Source organism: Sinocyclocheilus anshuiensis, unplaced genomic scaffold (genome assembly GCF_001515605.1).
Source record: "Sinocyclocheilus anshuiensis isolate Anshui unplaced genomic scaffold, SAMN03320099.WGS_v1.1 scaffold447, whole genome shotgun sequence".
NCBI lineage: Eukaryota > Metazoa > Chordata > Actinopteri > Cypriniformes > Cyprinidae > Sinocyclocheilus > Sinocyclocheilus anshuiensis.
The window spans coordinates 837991-855597 of record NW_015552615.1 but is presented as its reverse complement, the minus strand read 5'-3'; the positions used below and the strand labels follow the sequence as shown (position 1 = coordinate 855597).

Sequence of the window (17607 nt, the reverse complement as noted above, 5' to 3'; positions counted from 1 at the left end):
CGGCTTGTAAACAATGTCACGTAACGTCACATTTACCTCAGAAAAACATATTCGGTGACCATAAACTCATTAGTCGGATAGAAAAATAAACTGTAAAGAGGGGCATTTTGCTAAATATATGCACCATATCATATATTAATTATAATTTTTACTGTTCTTCAATGTTTAATTTATATATTTTTTATGACAGCCACCATTTAAATGTTTATATTAAAAAAACGAATTGAAGTAAAAATATTATGTAATTGTGACTTTTATTATAAAAACCTCATTAAGTGTAATTTAAGCAGTTGTGTAGCCTAAAAAATTTGTCAGTTTTAACCTTCAATATTATAGTTATTATAATATTGCAGTATTAATATTAATATTGCAGTATTAATGTTCCCTCCTGGTGGAATGACTCTCTAATCTTTTTGTATTCTATCTGTTTTCTTTTCATTTATTATACAATTAACAAAAGCAAAAAAGACCTCTAACACGAGCTTGCTCTATTCTTTTTCTATTCTATCTGTTTCCATTGTGCTCATTTGTAAGTCGCTTTGGATAAAAGTGTCTGCTAAATGACTAAATGTATAGTAATGTAGTAGCCTAGGCTACCACCTGACTATCATGTATATTTTACAGCATTAGTTAAGATTTTTTTTTTTCCATGAGAAAATTTGGCATGTGTAACTAAAATATATATCCAAAATAATTGATATTGAATCGAATCAAATCAAATTGGGAATAGAATTGAATCGCAAGCTTGTGAACTAGAATCGAATTAAATCGTGAAATTAGTTTCAAAACCCAGCCCTAGATCTATCATTTGTCAGAATGTTTCTCAAATTTGTATGGAAGCCTGTTTCCACAACAGAATAAATAATAATAATAATAATAATAATAATAATAATAATAATAATAATAATAATAATAAAGTTAACTGTGAAATTTAATTCTGAGCAAAATCATGTCATAATTATGAGAAAGAAAGAAAGAAAGAAAGAAAGAAAGAAAGAAAGAAAGAAAGAAAGAAAGAAAGAAAGAAAGAAAGAAAGAAAGAAAGAAAGAAAGAAAGAAAGAAAGAAAGAAAGAAAGAAAGAAAGAAAGAAAGAAAGAAAGAAAGAAAGAAAGAAAGAAAGAAAGAAAGAAAGAAAGAAAGAAAGAAAGAAAGAAAGAAAGAAAGAAAGAAAGAAAGAAAGAAAGAAAGAAAGAAAGAAAGAAAGAATTGTAATACATAAACTCACAAACCTGAGAAAAAAAGTTGAAATTCTGAGAAAATCCAGAATTGTGAGATTTTTTTTTTTCTCTCGAATTTGTGTGAGAGATGAGAGAGAGAGAGATATATATAACTTACAATTCTGAGAAAAAAAATACGTTTGAACTTGCAATTAGAAAAAAAAATCACAATTCTTAAAAAGTCACAATTTTAAGAAAAAAAATAAAGATATAAACTCGCAATTATAATTTTTTTCTCAAAATTCTGTATTTCCATCTCAAATTTTGAATTCTGAAAAGGTCAGAACTGCAAAACAATTAGAATGGTGATTAAACAAGAAACCTGGCATTACCTTTTTACGTTTTGTTTTGTTTTTTTTTTTTTTGGGTAACTTTTTGAGCAATGTTGCCAGGCAACTTTGGTTAATGCTGCTGTCAACGAGAAACCTGGGGCCTGTACCATGAAGCCGGATTAGCTGGCTAGCCAAGTAAGTTTCAGTTTAGTTTTCACCAATCCTGGGTTTTAGGTACCATGAATGTGGCTTGGCTTTTAGCAGTGTTCATCGCCATAGTAACTTAGCTCCACAGCTAACCTGCTGCGAGGCAGGTTATGTTCTAGTTTAGAGATCGCAAACTGAAATTTGACCAATCAGCTTCAAGAAAAGTGACACATCTCTGATGCAATAAAACCACTCCCCCAGTTTCTCTTGCTCCAAATTAAAGGGCACCACATAGTAAAACATTTTTAAAGATAAAATCATCTGGCATTTAGTGATGATTATTTATTATAATTATATGATTTATATATTTATTATAGCCTTAATCCATTACAGAAGCCATATTAAAATAATAATGATTAATCTTTTATTTTAAATTAATATAAATGTATACAGATAATAGAATACAAATAAGCTTTAGAATTAATGGATAAAGCTTTAAACATGACTACATTTGAGTTTAGATTTTTGAGTATCTTTATACCTATATATACAGTATATTATCAACTATATAAAATAACTTCACAAGTTTCACTTGCACTGATATGGCAAGATGTTTTCTTTTAGTTGTCCTCTTTCACTGACAGCTCTTTCCACCTTGCTGTGTAAATGTATTTAAATTAATATTTTTCAATATTTTAATCTATGGCAGTGAACTGCGAGAAGTGAATCACAGTTAAACTGTTCATTACTGATATCACGCTTTCAAGTGCACACGCTTCATTAACTCAGGATCAAAGCCTGAGTTGACAGAGAACGTTGATGGTCAGCATCATGGTACTACCAACAAAGCCAGATTGGATTGGTTTGGTTTTGTGAATTCAAAACGAATCATGTAACCCTGAGTTTGTTCAGCCACTATCATGGTACAGGCCCCTGGAAAATACTGGATTGCAACAACAGGGAGAAAAAAAAAATACTGACAACTTATCTTTTTTCCCTCTCCCATTAACAATAGCTTTGAGTTCTGTTTACAATATTTGTGGCATAATGTACTTTTAAATGTCAAATGAAACAAGTCAAAAATGCACCTATAAACTTAAAACACACACTGACTTTAGTATGATAGCTGCTTACTGACCTTGTCTATATCTGAATTCATGTCATGATTATGTAAAACCAGAACACGGCAACTTTTGCATAACATGCAAACGAATACAAAAGCCCAGCTTTTTAAATCCAGAAAATCTACCCTCAGGAATGACACGTACTTTAGTTCATCCACCTACAGTAGATCCAGACCTCACAGATCAAACACCGCACATGCTTTAAAGAAGAATTCACTCTCACAAAAACACCAACTTCACATTTCTGCTGTGTTTCAGGTGAGAGTCTAAGTGGTTTTCTGTTTGCCACAGATGCTGCTTTTAACGTGTTTTACCTGCCACATTACTGCAGGTCCAATTAACATGACCTAAAATAATACATGCCTTTCTCTAAACATTTAATTGTCATCTAATAATCAGGTTCTTTCATAGCCCTAACTAGTAATTACTTAAACTGTGTCCTTATATTTTTCAGTGAAAGAAGCGAGCCTAAATGAGAAGATTTAGCAATTTCTAGAAACAAAAATATCACAAGAAAGAACGAAAAATTGTTAAAATTAAAACAAATTTCTGTACACCCAACATATGGAGCCACACTAGCGTAAATGACCTAAACTGAGCCTAAATTAACTGTTTTGTTGTTGTTGTTGTTTAGGCTCAATCAGTAACCGTTAACTATTCTAGCAATTAAAAAAATATCACAATTCAGGGTTTTCAAATGTATTCAAGCATGTCCAAAATGTAGGTTACAGTGTCACAAAAAACATTGCAACATAAATGCTTGTAATGAATAAAAAGCAATGGGTTTCTGTTTTTAATTCTCATGCACAACAAATAAACAAACAAACAAGACACATTATGTTTATAGAACAATGAACTCATTTGCTGAATTTTGTTTCTCAAAATTTTCTCTAACGTTTGCTGTTACAAATTAAAATCTCACAATCTCACGAAAAAAGGTAAGAGGTTTAGAAAACCTGAGGCTGCAAAGCTTCTTATAACATAAATGCAAAATAAAACTGTTCATCCAGTATTCAGCCTGACCTCCAGATATTTTCTGAAGGTTATGCACGTCCTTGCTCTGATTGAGAAGAAAAACAGATCCTGTTCTGTCCCCTGATCATGAAAAGCGCCACCGAAGAAAGTCTGGTATCTTCTAAAACGATCCCCGAGGCGAATGCCGCAGGCGTTAGTCCTGGTGCACTTTAAACAGATCTAGTTTAGTCCTGGCATATTTCTGCTGCGACGGCGAGTCTGGCAGAGTGTAGGAGATGTGATGTGAATACACAACGCAGCACTTGGCAGCAGACAACAGGAATTACAGGTGTGTGTTATAGGCCTGGTAATTACTCTTAGCACAGGGACCGTCTCTCCTAATGTCCTCTGATTCCTCTGGAAACGTGCGGGTAAACACAAGGCGGCTAATGAGGCCTCGCTCAGATTAGATACTAATGCAGAATGAAGAATTGAGATCATTTTAGCCACAGCACCTCGGGTTAGTCCCAAATCTAACCTTTCGGATGAAAGCTTGACAGATTATTTTCATTAGTGCGCAGTCAGAAGAACAAGCTGAAATCGTGTAATTGACAAAAGCATTAGACAAACGCCGTCTTGACTGCATTACTGTTGCTGTGCTGCGCTACAAACGAGTAAAAACTCTGATGAAGTAGCATGTAGGGAAACGCAGCACTAGCAACATACTTCTGTGCACCAAGTGTCTCGGTGGACGTTTTTAAACTCATTTCGGAGCATCACTGAAGCCTCGCTTATCTGCGAATGTTATGGAAGATGGATAATACAGAAGCAGCTTGTTTGATTGATGTTTACTCTAAAATACATAATGCAACATGCGTTTTATCAGTAAGCAAACAGATGTGATGCAACGACAGGAATGTCGTGAATAAAAGGCAATGGGTCAAATAAACTGATGTTGACACAGATGTGAATATTAATCTAATCTACCTTCAACTATTCTAATCAACCTTTCCTTGCCTTGCCTAATCTATCCAGTAATTTTTCTAACAGATTTTGTTTTTAATTTGCATGCACAGCATACAGAAAACAAAACATACAGAGTTTATAGAACAATGATTGTGCACCTTAAACACATAAATACTGTATATCAGCTGCATTGGTTAGCAAATAAATAAATAGAAAAGTATTGTTTGAAAAAGTAATTAGAATAATATGGTGTAAGTTTACTAAAAAGTGATCCAACTTTACCTCTCAAAGTGCGCAAAATCGGACACCAGGGTTATTATGGTTATTAATTCAAACTAAAACCTTATAAACTATTTTTGTTACTTTAAATAAAAAAAAAATCTTCAAATAAAAAAATATATTAAAAAAACTTTTATCTTCTCATTTTCATTTAATCTTGATGTACTAAAAATAGCTTAAACTAAAACTGAAATAAAAATAAACCATAAAACTATATAGACATATTCAAATAAATATAAACTAATAAAAATTATTAAAAAAACACAACAACAAATAAAACTTTAACTAAAATTCAAATGAAAACAGAAAATAGAAAAATAGAAACACAATTTAAAACTTTTACAAACTATAATAGTATCTCAAATAACCCTACCAACAATATATGCTTGATTTTTGTCTAGTTTTCACTTAACCTTTGTTATATTTGGATGTTATTGTGAGGGATTAACTTCACATACAGTATAACAGGCGGATTAATTGACAGTACAATCTAATACTTATAGCCAAATAAACACAGTACTGTTTAAAATGTTCTGCTCACCAAGGTTGCATTTATTTGATAAAAAATACAGCAAAAATGTTGAAATATTATTACCATTTAAAATATCTGTTTTCTATGTAAATGTATTGTAAAATGTAATTTATTCCTGTGATCAAAGCTGTATTTTCAGCATCATTACTCCAGTCTTCAGTGTCACATGATCTTCAGAAATCATTCTAATATGCCGATTTGCTGCTCAAGAAACATTTCTGATTATTATCAATGTTGAAAACAGTTGTGCTGCTTCACATTTTTTGTGGACACCGTAATGCATTTGATTTTTCAGGATTCTTATATGAGTTGAAAAGAACATCATTTATTTTAAATAGAATCTTTTGTAATATTATGAATGCCTTTACTTTAAATGTGTCCTTGATTAATACAAGTTTTAATTTCAAAACAAACTTTTGAATGCTAATGTAAATCACACAATGTGAAAAACCACAGTGATGTTTCCTTCTTAGCCTGCATAGACATGATAAAAGCATGAATCTGATTGTGCTCGAATCACGTCCGCATCAGTTTTGATGGATTCACCCTTCTGCTGTCACAGTAATAAGATCAAATCACACAGCACTAAATAAATACATCCACAAAATCACACATAACAGACGATTACGTCGTACATAAATCAGTAAAACGACTCGATCACGCTTCATCACACATCAAGTCTAAAGAAGTTTGCTCCATTTGGAGTCGACGCTCGGCACAAATCTCCTCAAGAGTGATTCTATCATCTCCTCTTTATTGTTGATATAAATTTCAGCGCAGTGATGTACAATACGCTTGACGCGTTGCACAAAAGTCTAAAAACCAATATTCTTCCGGGCCATTAACACTCAGTAGGGTTTGTGCCGTTATGCAACAAACCAGGCGAGTTTGGGATGAATATGAATTTTTATGACGCATCGCATATTGGCTGTTCTCATCAATCTTGTGTGAGATTAATACAAGCGGCAGTTCCAGCTTCAAGCGGTCTTTGCGTTCCCATCAAGATCTCTGTGAGTTTACAGATGTCCGAGAGGAACCGACGCAGCGTTGGAGTGCCATTTTGATTACATTTAATCACTGGTATCGACCTCTCAGCTGCGGTCTGCGAGTGTGAGGCATCAAAAGTAAATAAAGAGCAAGGTCTGTGCAAGAGAGACAGACTCATCCCCACTGAGTCAGCTCCGCAGACAGATGAATGACAATCACAAATTAAAGGCAAAGACGGGATGGCGTAAATCACAGCGCCGCCGCTCCAGATGTGGCCGCAGAACCCCTGCTGGGGTTGGGATGTTCTGCCAGACCTGCGGCTCGTTAGCGGCGTTCAGTGCCTTCGTTTAGATGCGTCATAAAACCCACATGAAAGACCAGAGGAAGTGAGAGAATGAGGAAGTGGCATGGGAAACAGGAGACGAGAGTTGTGCTCCATTCAGGTCTTGTAAATGCAGTTCAGTTGCTGAATTTGAATTGAAGCAGAAAACTGGATGCAGAACTGATTAAAATTTTAACAATTAAATTAAATTAAATAGCTGTCCCTATAATTTCATTAGGAATTACTCATAACTTCTATCATACACAAAGCATACTGGGTACTATATTACCATAAAACTAAATATTACTATTCAGTGTTAAATATTATAGAAATTACACATCATTTTTGAATGAATGAATGAATGAATGAATGAATGCTAAAATAAAAGCTGTAAAATATCTAAATAAGACTGTGTGTGTGTGTGTGTGTGTGTGTGTGTGTGTGTGTGTGTGTGTGTGTGTGTGTGTGTGCGTGCATGCGTGTGTGTGTGTGTGAATAAAATAATAATAAAAAATAAAAAAATCCAAGCAGTTTTTTGTCTTGTTTTCCAGTAAAATATCTAAAAATCTTTAAAACAAGATATATTTACTTTACATATTTGTAAGATTAAATCTTACTGCGGGTATTGCCATAAACAAATATTAGATGATATTAATATTCATTGTTAAATATTATGGAAATTACATGTCAATTTCAATAATTAAAAAAGCAGCATTTTTGTCTTGTTTTCCAGTAAACTATCTAAACTATTTTAAAACAAGATATATTTATTTTTTACTGTTTAACTAAAAATAACTTTTTAATACCCAATTTAAAACTTGTATACATGTGAATTAGAAAAAAATGTCAATGACAAAATAAATGTAAAGATGCATTCTCTGAAATTTACTTCTCAAATTCAGTATATTTATCTTGTTTTATGACTATATATAATATTTTTACAAGACAAAATTGCAGATACAGATTAAGATTGTATTGTATTGTATTGTATTGTGTGTGTGTGTGTGTGTGTGTGTGTGTATTTATTTTTTATTACAATATTCAGTAAATGAACATTAATTAACCTAAATGAATATAAGAAAGTTAAGAAATTATTAATTAATTTTATATAATTGTGTTAGAAGGCTCCATAATTTCCAAGAATGCTCTAATTCAGTGCTTCTCAAACTAAAAATGGGTCAAAGATTTTGGTGGATACCAGAACAAAATAAACTGCAAACCATACAATCATGTAAATTTAGCATTACAAAATAAACCGATTTTTAGCAATCTGGCAAGCCAATTCCCAAACCGACTCGGCCTCCATCAAAACGGCTGCATTTGTCATTGGCTGTTAGACTGGCACATGACGGCCCTATTTCATAGTGCCAATTAAACATCTGCTCTCCTGTAATTAACAGCTGTTTTGTCCACTGATCAATAAAAGCTGTTCATTAAAAGTCCCTTTGCTGTCTCCAGATCTCTGGCAAATTTCAACGCTCTGAAAAGGTGCCTGCAAGAATTACCGTCGCCTGAAATGCAATTCTCAGCCACAGCTGGCCAAGACAAACCGGCTTGAAAGGAAACCGGCTGGGAAATACTCCACCGCAACACTGCTTTCCAGCCTTCATAAAAGAGTGCAGGTAATCATGAAGACTAACTTACTTTCACCTTGAGGTTTTCCCAAATCGGAAGCCTGTATTTCTCTCCAAACCCTAGTAAATAAAAGCCCTGCAAAAATGTTTGGTTTACGCAGCCATGTCTCGTGTGGCCCTTTGAAACCTCTTGAAATATAGACCCGGCCTGCTGGCCATCAATATCAGAAAAGCCAGAGAAAACAAAAGGCCGTGAATGTGTTAGAAAATCAATACTCTAGAGCAGAGCGGCTTCTAGAGCCAGATATTACATCATGACCGATTCAATGGAAAATATGATGAATATGAATGTGATCCACATCCCGAAATCATGCATTTTTACTATGCATTAAACATGCATACTTCACTCTGATGGGAAAGTGCAAGTACGTCGGTTTTGGGACATCATAAAATTGCATTTGCTGTACATGCAACCACTTTTATTATAACCATCACAAACTACTGTACTCCTCTTCTGTAGTGCATAGGGTTTTGGGTAATTGCTCAAAGTAAACCAAAAAGCATGGATTTGTACCTCAAAAATCCACTAGTCCAGACACCTTCAGCATACTGAGATTTGGGACAGACTAATCCTAATCGCACATACTGTAAGAACAGATAACTGAGTCTTGTGGTTAATGCCAGCTGGGATTCAGTCAAAATGTTCCTATAATGATCCAAAAACTAACCATACAACAGTATAACAGTGTGCTATTTTTTGGTACATTTTCAACATAAATTTAAAATAAATAAATGTATAAATAAATAAATAAATAAATAACATTTATTTTATATTAATTAATGAATTTAAATGAAACAAACATTTTTAGATTAATCTCTATGCAAAAAAAACAAAGAAATATTTTTTTTTATGTACTTATCTATCTATCTATCTATCTATCTATCTATTCATTCATTGCTTTATTTATTTATTTATTTATTTATTTATTGACATTTAGAATATTTTTACTAGAAAACAAGGAATTTTAAAGTAAATTTTATTGTGGCATTTTAAAGTAGCCAAATCTTTTAAGCTTCAAGAATGTGAAAAACATCAAGAAAGTACCGTAACAGTAGACCATATTAATATTATACCATAAAAGTATACTAACATATGACTTTTATATCGTCAACAAGTCATGTTACTTTTATTATATTTCCATAGTGTTCATTCATTCAATTATTCTTTTGTGTTCCACTGAAAAACAGCATTCAGGTTTGGACCAAAAGAATTAACAATACAAAAGCTTCCACATTGACAGATTCATAAAGGGGGCAGCAGAAGCAGCAGACTGAGTTTGTGTTTGTAGAGGAACCAGTGTAGGAGTTTGCTTGTGTTCATGACTGCATTCAGATGTCTGTCTCAGTAAAAAGACACCGCAAGGTGAAAACCTCTATAGATCGCCTTGATGTTTTAAAGATGTCAGTTGAGTGTGCAGCAGAGGCCTTGTCACTTATTTTTCCTCACCTAAATACTTTGTTTTGCACGCCCTCTAACTCAAGCACATCAGCACGAGTGTGACTCTCATACGCTCTGAGAGCAACTGCAGTATTGTTGCAGATTCTATACTTCATTTTCCTCATGAAGTAGATAATGTACCATACATACACATTTACAGATAAATCGTCTAAACAGTGTTGTCAGTCTATGGATAATGTAATGGCATTTTAAGAAACTAGCACTTTTAGTGTACAGAGTAGTAATGAGTGCAGTAAATGGGTGTCGTAAGAATGAGAGAGAAAAATTCAACATTTCTGAAAATGTCTTCACCCTCAGGTCATCCAAGATGCAGATGAGTTTGTTTCTTCATCAGATTTGGAGAAATGTAGCATTGCATCACTTGCTCATCAATGGATGCTCTGCAGTGAATGGGTGCCGTCAGAATGAGAGTCCAAACAGCTGATAAAAACATCACAATAATCCACAAGTAATCCACACCACTCCAGTCCATCAGTTAACATCCTGTGAAGACAAAAGCTGTGTGTTTGTAAGAAACAAATCCAAATCCATCACATTCTGATGGCACACATTCACTGCAGAGGATCCATTGGTGAGCAAGTGATGGAATGCTACATTTCTCCGAATTCGATGAAGAAACAAAGTGGATTACTTTTGATTAATTTTGATGTTTTTATCAGCTTTTTAGACTTTCATTCGGACGGCACCCATTCACTGCAGTGGGAACCAAGCAAGTAATGCAATGCTCAATTTCTCCGAATCCGATGAAGAAACAAACTCATCTACATCTTGGATGACCTGAGGGTGAGGACGTTCTATGCAAATTTTCTTTTTTAGGTGAACTATTCGTTTAACATAATACATGGCAAAAAAAAAAAAAAACAGGTTTGTAACCACTAACCTTTCCTTCATAAGGAAAAACAATATTGCATCTTTTCACCATGCATAGCATCTGGTAGGTAATCTAACTTATTTGATGCAAAATACTGCAAGCCACTGTGTTATACATCTAAGATCTAATCCAAAACCTCAGCATTGTTTTTTAGTGCGACAGGCACTGAGCGTCGGTTTTTCAAAACCACTTTACCAGCATTCTGCCCCAGTTAGTCCTGCGACAGGATTCCCGAGTGCAGCGTACCGGGGTCCTTCAGCTGTCAGGACTCCTCCTTTAAAATCACGCTGGAACGGGAAACTACTGTGCAGCTCTTGTTTTATTGCACTGTGCAGATTTTTATTTCTGGGCATCTTGTCAAAAAGCTTTAGATGGTGTAATTATAGTGGTAGATTCCATTGCTGATGTGAAAAGACTTAAATCAGCAACCACAACACGTAAGACACCAAAGACTCTCTCTGAGTATCAAAGTAAAAGCCACTTAGCCTCCATGCTGAACTTGAGTTTACCAACATAGTCCCTTGCTTACAAATGTTCATCATATGAAGTACAGCAGCCCTAAATGCATTCGGACACTTGATACACACTTAAAAATGTCTGAAAGTTATTGAATTAGATAACAAAATATCTAACAAAAGCTGCAGGATCTTTTATCTACACTAACTTTGCTTTTCTTCAACATTTTTGCTCAATGTCATCAATCATCTGGTGATCTTGTTCTTTTTTGACTGAAAAGCATCTTCTTTACTAGAAATGACACTTGATATGATATTTAATCATCGCACACTTAAAAATGTCTGAAAGTTATTGAATTAGATAACAAAATATCTAACAAAACCTGCAGGATCTTTTATCTACACTAACTTTGCTTTTCTTCAACATTGTTGCTCAATGTCATCAATCATCTGGTGATCTTGTTCTTTTTTTGACTGAAAAGCGTCTTCTTTACTAGAAATGACACTTGATATGATATTTAATCATCAAATGCAATGACATTCAGGCATTTTAAGTGTGATTTAAGTGTTTAATTACTTTTGGCATCAAATTAAATGAGTTTTCATAGACTCTCTCTGACACTGTGGTGCACGGGAACAAATCTTGCTTCCTTTAATTCACTCTTTAATGCTACATTTGAATAAGTGAATCAGTGATAAGTCAATAAATGAGAAAATCATTATATAATTAAACTTATACAAACAATAACACACACCGCTGAAACTTTGGTAAAAATAGCGGTGCCTGTGGGCTCCACAGTACAAGAAAGAGAATGCTGTGTGGACGAAAGCACCCATTAATGTAAAAGGTATTTCTTGAGGCCTAAAGGTACAATTACATGTGAGTTAATAGACTTTGACAGCATTCTAATTCTATAGAGCATAGACGTACATGTGCGGAATACAGAAACAGGGAATGAACAGACGACTACAATACTACGTTTTTCAAGTCCACTGCACAATGACTATAAAATAAAAAAAATTTAAAAAAACTTGCAGGCAATGTGCATATCAAGCCCAAAACAAGCAATTGCAAACATACAGCAAAAAGATGTAATTTGGTGTAGATTTTGTTATTTATATGCCCAAAAAGATGACATTTTGATGATAAATGAGGTCTTTATAACAGTACAGCAGACTACTTTCATAAAATGCATATAAATATCAGTTGTCACTCTGTATCTCTCAATAATGTCTTAATAACATGATAGTTATGATATTTAATTTCTACCCAAAATTTGCATATAAAGTCTAAAATGAGCAAGTTTTATATGCCATGTTCACTATAATCACATGCGTGAGAGGAAGTACTGTATATAGAAGAAGCACATAAGTGTAGAAAGTATAGGGAAAAACCCTGAGAAAAAAAAAACACTTTATTTTGTTAGTTTGTGTGATTAGATCTGCTTTTAATTAATAGTGAGACATGATTACCATATAAAATAACTGCATTCAGACATTCTGAACCATTTTAAAGACAATTTAGTGCTATTTGTTATGCTTCTAAACTGTCTTTGTAGATACTTAAGAATGCATTTTATTTTCTTAATCAATTAACAGTAATTAAAGATTAAACTGACAAGTAAATTCCAGCTTATTTCTTTTAAATGAATCAGAAGTCCGCTTTACGCATATTGCATGGAAGCACATGGATCACTAAACTATATGTTTGGGTGACTAGAAGTTTGCATGCATAGCTTTCCACTCAAATAAATTTAGTCGATTGCAGATACTAAATGCAACGTCTATCCAACAGCTCGACATCTATAAATGAAGCAAAAAAATGCATGGAAAGTTTCAAATCTGACTGAAAATTGACAAACTTGTTCTATGAATCAGATCAAGGATAAAGCACAATCAGATCAACTGTATGACCATGTAACTTAGACTATTTACTAAAATCACAAGCAGTTCAACATCTTTTGTTGGTCCTGGAGCAACATTTTCAATCAAAGAAACCCTTGCAATCAATTCCTAACCATTAACTACTATTAAACGCAAAGATTAATGATAATAATGTTGTTTAAGCTCTTAAACCCAGCCAGAAGCTTAACCCTAATATCTGGTCACATTAACATACTTTCCTCATCATGTACGTGCCGTCCTAAACCATCTGATTATGTTACATTAGCTGAACACAAATTAATAAACATTAGATAAATACCTCAGTGTTTCCGTGCATCAGATTACGATGCTCCATCAATTACAACAAACTGACAGATGGTGAAAGCAAATGAACACATACATCGCCTGCGAGCGCTGGATGGGCCGCGTCTAAAGTCTGTAATTTTTGCTGTGTGGCAAACCCTTGACTTCATTTGGCACCAGCGATGGGATTTCGGAGCATAATCTTCTCAGTGTGTCCTTCCCCCACGATGCACCTCTGAACAGCAGCTGCCCACTTGAGGGGAACTCAGCCCGTCGGTTATTTGCACGAGCCGTGCGTGTTGTTTTACCACCCGATTCACTAAAGGAATAATGCAAACAAAGTGATGGCACAAATTCACTCACAAAATCTGTCCTACATGTAATTCACACAGCGCAATTCCCCAACCAAACCCTGCAGGATGCTAATGAACAACCACGATCTGAAGACTTTTAACACTGCCATCCAGAAACCTAAATTAGCTGTTTGAAATACAGAAAGTACAGCTCTTCTACATTATTTGATCATCACTGAATCAGCTATTTCACTAATCAGGGAGTAACTCATTCAAAGTAGCAATGCTTCACTACGTTTTTCTGCAGCATGACAAAAACTATTGCTGTATTTTGTTTATTATGGAGTCAAATTTACACCAAAACAAACTTACATATTACTAGTGTTTAGTATCATTCGGATGATTTCATAGTTTTTACTGGTATTTTAAATTAGCACTTATTTTCATATTAACCATTTTCATTTTATTTTATTTTATAGGTTTTATTTTTATTTAATTTAATTTTAGTCATTTTAGTACCTCAAGTTGAAAATGAAAACTAAATTAAAATGAGAAATGTTACCTCTCAACTAGCTGACATCAAATTAAAAAATATATTTTTTTTTCATATTTTATTTTATTTAACATTTATTTTATTTCAAGCAATAAAAATGAGTTTATTATTTATTTATTTATTTATTTATGTTTGTTTGTTTTAGTTTCAGATTCAGTTAATTAGAGCAACCCTGCATTGAAAAATATTGTCATATATGCTGAAACAAATCTTCTCTCTTACAAAGTTTGATTAATTTAACCAAATAATTTGCACACAAACCATTTGATACAACCAATTCAAGCATTTGATTCATTGCTTCAGTGATTTGACTCACTGATTCTATCATCTGATTCATCCATTCAATCATTTGACTTTCAAGCAATTCTTGAAATTTGATTCACTGATTTGCTCATTTGAGTAATCGATTCAATCATTTGATTCACAAATTCAATTATCTGATTCACAGATTCAACCATCTGATTCATCAATTCGATCATCTGATTCAACGCTTCAATCAGTTGATTATATAAAACATGAGTGGCATGAAATTTGTAAAAGTGACGTTTGAAAGTAACTCAACACTGTTTAAGTAATTCTTCTGAATCCCATTTCAGAGCCAAAAATAAAACGAAACCTGGCTATTAGCTCAGTTAGCACAAGCGTTAACACGACACAAGAACAATGCATCTACATTTTCATACATATGTAACAAAATGGGCCTAATTAGCTGTGAAATGAGCATGGCTCTGGTCTCGCGCTCTGTTATATAAGATCATTCACATGCACTACATGCGTTATCCGTGCGGACGGCCATTCTTCTTACTTCCTTCACAAACGAACACATCCTACATTCATCAGACTCCAGAGTGACTCACTCCTATTCCTCATCCTCTTAGGCCCTGGAAAACACACCCGCGCGCACACACATTCAGGGTCTCACAATAGAGTCTACTTAATTGTTTTCTTACTAAGAGGCAAATTAATTTTCGGGATGTACATCTAATCGCAGCATAGGGAGGGGAGGTAATTTGTTAATGGAACAGAGAGAAAATGGCAGGCCGGCCTCTCTCGCTCGCTCCCTTGTGCTGATAAATGACAGAAATCTCCTCGCGCACCCATGTCAGTCTTTTGAAGAGAGTCGGGGGGAACTAAAGTGGGTTAAAAAAACAGTCATTACATATATTTTGCTGTCAGAGCCAAGCAAAGAGCGAGAGAGAGGCAGACGAGGAGCGAAGCTGTATCGCATTGTTCACCCGGCGGATTCGATAACCCACAGACTTCATTTAATCACTATCTGGCTGTTCCCCCTGAGGTCCTCTCCGCCTCCTCCGGGACCGTTCTGCCTCTGTTTAAGCGCTTTTAATTATGCTTTAACTACGGCCTAATCACGCTAACTTTGTCCTGACAAAGCACTTACAAAAATAGGCCCTGAATATATACACCGCCTGATCATGAATCGCTTTCCTTTACATGCAGAAAGAGACCAGCATACTACATGAACACACTAAATACCAACTAATCTGCTCAATCTGAAATCTAATTAATCAAAAGAAAAATACTGACAGGAAAATCAAACAATAACTTACTGCTTTTTATGTAGGCTATTTCAGTGTTCTTTATGAGTAATTGTAGCTTAATTATTTTAAAAACCGAATACTATATGTACTCATTGTAATCCGCATTAAGGCCATGTTTCATTCAGTTTAATTTATTTAACTTTTTAATAACATACTGTACTGTTCAAAGATTTGGCGTTAGTAAGAAGAAATTAAAACTTTTATTCAGCAAGAACGTAATGAATTGCTCAAAATGACAGTAAAAACATGTTACAAAAGATGATATTTCAAATAAATGCTGTTCTTTAGGGATGTGCAACAAAAATGGCCAAAAATGTCCATCCCTACTTCTGAACTTTCTATTCATCAAAGAATCCTGAAAAAATAAAATGCAAAATAAAAAAGCAGCTCAACTGTTTTCAACATTGTTAATAATCAGAAATGTTTCTTGAGCTGCAAATTAGCATAGATTTCTGAAGAATCATGTGACACTAAATGATGCGGAAAATTCAGCTTTGATCACAGAAATAAAGTACAATTTACCATATATTCACATAATAAACGGTTATTCTAAATCATAATATATTTGACTGTTTTTAGTGTATTTTTGATCAAATAAATGCATGCATGCAGCCTTGGTGAGCAGAAGAGACTTCTGAAGGAAAAACGATTTCTGAAGGATCTTGTGACACTGAAGACTGGAGTAATGATGCAGAAAATTCAGCTTTGATAAAAAGGAATAAATTAGATTTTACAATATAACCAAATAGAAAACACTTATTTGAAATTGTAAAAATATTTCACAATATTAGTGTTTTTACTGTATTTTTTATCAAATAAATCTAGTCCTGGTGAGCATAACTCTCCCGTCTACAGCTAGTTGAAAATGCAGCTGCTAGACTACTCTCTGGCACCCGCAAGTATGAGCCAGTAACTTCTATTTTATCTGCACTGCACTGGTTACCCATTAAATATAGAATTGATTTTAAAATAATTTTACTTGTGTATAAAGCCCTCAATAATTTGGCCCCTCAGTCTTTTCTAGAACATTGAGATCCAGTGATCTCTGTCTACTCATCGTGCCTAGATCTAGACTTAAAAAACGAGGTGATCGCACTTTAGCAACTGCAGGTCCGAAACTCTGGAACAGTCTACCTCTTCATATTAGATTAGCCCCTCTATTTCTGCTATTAAGTCTGCTCTAAAGACATATTTATTCTATCTAGCTTTCAATACCCCTTGATCATTGGTTCAATTGTTGTTTTGTTTTTGTTGTGTTTTAAATTTGATAGTCTTGTTTTATTCTTCTTATTTCTGAGTTTTTTTATTCTATTCTGTACAGCATTTTGGTCAACTTCGGTTGTTTTTAAATGTGCTTTACAAATAAATATTGCATTGTATTGTATTGTAAATATTGTATAAGATATGTTTTTCAAAAACATTAAAAAAAGCATACTGACCCCAAACGGTCCTTTACTAGCTTTTGAAGTGGTAGATAAAGTCAAATCGATTTCACTGGAAATTTGTATTAATCATCCTAAAAAGAATATTGCACACAAGTTGTATGGAATGTGTCAAGAGTCTGCAGTGACGATTCAAAGCTGAAAGCCTCAACTTACCTTCAACGTTTCTTTTACTGCCATGCTCACGCTGCTGCTTCATACAAGAAATGCAAATCTAGTTCCAGCTGGTATTTAACTAACAAAGCACTTCTGAAAACAGCCACGCCCAACCTGCTAACCATTCGGAATATATATCAGCCACTGGAACAGATACCGAACACACACACACACACACACACACGCTGCTCAGCGAG

General features: G+C 34.1%; 1 protein-coding gene and 1 long non-coding RNA gene across 2 annotated transcripts in view; one reads left to right on the top strand and one right to left on the bottom strand.

Moving 5' to 3' along the window:
* The window catches only part of cdh22 (cadherin 22), a 210643-nt gene that overhangs the window by 140792 nt on the left and 52244 nt on the right, over window positions 1–17607 (bottom strand). The gene's annotated exons all lie outside the window — the stretch shown is intronic.
* Window positions 1–17607, top strand: part of LOC107666159 (uncharacterized) — a 25923-nt gene that overhangs the window by 453 nt on the left and 7863 nt on the right. The window contains exon 2 of the long non-coding RNA XR_001631639.1: window positions 8260–8423. This is a non-coding gene — a long non-coding RNA (uncharacterized LOC107666159). The remainder of the gene's footprint in view (window positions 1–8259; window positions 8424–17607) is intronic.